This window comes from Pinus tabuliformis, chromosome Q (assembly GCF_031772625.1).
Source record: "Pinus tabuliformis cultivar Carrire ecotype Pingquan chromosome Q, CPIR1, whole genome shotgun sequence".
In the NCBI taxonomy this organism is placed as follows: domain Eukaryota; kingdom Viridiplantae; phylum Streptophyta; class Pinopsida; order Pinales; family Pinaceae; genus Pinus; species Pinus tabuliformis.
In genome coordinates this window covers 665,204,146-665,206,921 of record NC_142296.1, presented here as the reverse complement: position 1 = coordinate 665,206,921, position 2,776 = coordinate 665,204,146, and the positions used below count along the sequence as shown (strand labels likewise).

Here is a 2,776-nt window from a genome sequence, read left to right as displayed (position 1 = left end):
TTCACGAAATTTATTAATCCATCCAATGACAAAAAATAATATATGGGATTGTATTTTACTATATCAGAATCTAGTGGAGAAGCCAAGACATTCAATGTTTGGGAATATAAAAGATTTTCACGTTAAGAGGAAGCTTCTACGAGGCTACGAGCTCGTCACACGTTTAACCGAAGCATTAGTACGTCCCTGAAAAGGCTAGCGCAACAAGTTACCCTGTTTTCACGGGAAACAACGCCTGAGAAGTGAATCACAGAATTCTTTTCTTTTCATTTTCATTTTCATTTCTTTACGAATGAAATACAAACCCATCAATGCGCCATCATTTTTACTACTAAACATAGAGCCCTAAAATTTTTACTACTAAACATAGAGCCCTAAAATTTCATAAAGAGACATACAAATATTAAACAGCTCGTCATGCCATTTGATCACATGCTTGTCTATATAATATACATCAAACAAATAATACAGAATTAATGGCGATTTACTAGGCAACAACAGTCGATTAATGGAACAACTTACCATTCACTGGTCCATGACAGTTGAATTTAAGAAGTAGAGGATGCCATTTGATCATATGGTTGTGTATATAATATACATCAAACAAATTAATACAAATTGAGTGGCAATTTTCCAAGCCAGAACAGTCATTTATTGGAACAACTTTTACTATTAACCAGAGGGGGCATAAATGCATATAACTACTATTAAAAGTCACTATGCTCATTTGACACACTGGAAAAGCAACATATTGCTGACTCCAAGTTCTATAAGCTCTCCCCTTTCTAATCTCAAGAATCAAGCTCTTACGTAGTTCCAGGAGGTTCATTCCCTGCTCCTGGCTTGCGGTTGAGATAACAAATGATTGCATCTTCAACCCATGGTTGATTGTAGAAGTCAGACCTGCCCTCCTTCTCAGCATTCCGGCTTGCTTCCCCGACAACAAGCTTTAAATCCCTGCTCTGTGAGGCTATCAACGCATTTATAAACTCCACAGTAGATTGACTAAAGCCGAGATAAAATGCTCTTCTGCGACGATGCTCATGAATCTTTTTAATTGCTCCACAAATTGCTTCATCGCAGGCATCAATGTCCTTGTGATTCTCAATATTAGCCAAAAACGCACTCATTTCCTTCTGCAATGGGAAAGGAACATCCACTAAAACATCATAGCAAGCATGGCCAATAGGACTATTTCCTGACAATCTTATCTTGTGCTCTAAGTGGATGGGCTGCGGAGGATAGAGATGCTGAAAAAGCTTCTGGGATATAAAAGAAAACTTAATCTTCTCGCCCCCGAAAATCTTCTGCAATGGTGGGTCACAGTTAATGACCGATGGATCAGAAGGATGTTGAAGCTTCTTAGCTTTCACATACTGCCAAAGTGCAGCAATGATTCTCGGTCTTGTATCCACCTCAATGCCGAGAAGTTCAGTCAAGGAAGGCGAGAGCTTGAATTTCTCCGGAACATAATTCATTTCCAATCGAATAGATGCAGTGAATTCTTTGCTACTCCGGCTTCATGTAGTGGGTGAAGATTCGAGACCGCCATCATTATGGAGAAAGGCGTTGGCATAACAGTTTTCCGTTGAGGTTTTGCGAGACCCGCGCAATAGAACTCGCGCACGCTGCAAAGGTTCTCAGTTGAGACCATGACAAGTAATTGAAGGAGACGTTGAATGCCCGCTGACAAGTAATTGAAGGAGACGCTGAATGCCTGATACGAAAACTGTTTGCCACTGAATATGGACGACACGTGTCAACTGTAGAGACAAAAGGACGACGAAAGTCCCTTTCAAAGGAAGGCCTATCGGCCTAATTATAACTCTAGTGGGAGATAAGACAAGATACTTAAAATAATCAGATTCATAACAAAGAAAATCAGGAACAATAATGAAGATAGAAGCAAATGCCCTCTCAAAGATGACAAAATTTCTAATGAAATCCTTGAATATATATATGAATCAGAATTTTTCTTAAACAATGAAGATAGAAGCAAATGCACTCTCAAAGATGACAGAATTTCGAATGAAATGAGAGAGATTTTTTCTTAAATTTTTGTTAAGACTAAATCTTAATATTCAATTAGTTGGGAGTAAAGTCAGCAATTAATTTTAAATACACAGAAATTTTCTTAAATTCTTGTTAAAAGTAAATTTCAATATTCAATTAATTGGGAGTAAAGTCAACGATTAATTTTAAATACACAAAATCTTTACATAGGGCAAAAATGTAAATGAATTCCTCTTCTATGTAATTGAAGTGTTTTTATATGGATCACAATTAAATAATCAATAGTAAAATAATCTTAGACTTTTAAAGAAGTTTTGAGGGGAGTTTTGAGTCATTTATTATAATTAAATAATCAATTAAAAAAATTTGAGGGGAGTTTTGAGTCATTTATTATAATTAAATAATCAATTAAAAAAATGGCTAAAAATATAGAATAGAAAATTTTATTAATGTAAAAATTATTAAAAAACTTCTTAATATAAATTTATTTTATTATTTTATTTAATTCTATATTAAATAAAGAGTATTTATTTTAGTTCTATGAGAAAAATACTAACATCTATTCCATCTCAATACAATATTTAGATTCATTTCTTATATATGAAAAGCTATACTAAAAATATTGTTTAAATAATAATATATATTTTTCAAGATAAAATATAAAAATATTTCTTATAAACAAAAACAATACCCAACTTAAAATTAGTCTTTTTTATATCCATAAAAATAAAACTATATAAAATTTCCATTTCCATGCATTCTT

General features: G+C 33.5%; 1 pseudogene; it reads right to left on the bottom strand.

The window, feature by feature from the left end:
- Positions 1-470: 470 nt before the first annotated feature.
- Positions 471-1,507, bottom strand: LOC149221300 (SWI/SNF complex component SNF12 homolog pseudogene; annotated as a pseudogene).
- Positions 1,508-2,776: the final 1,269 nt, after the last annotated feature.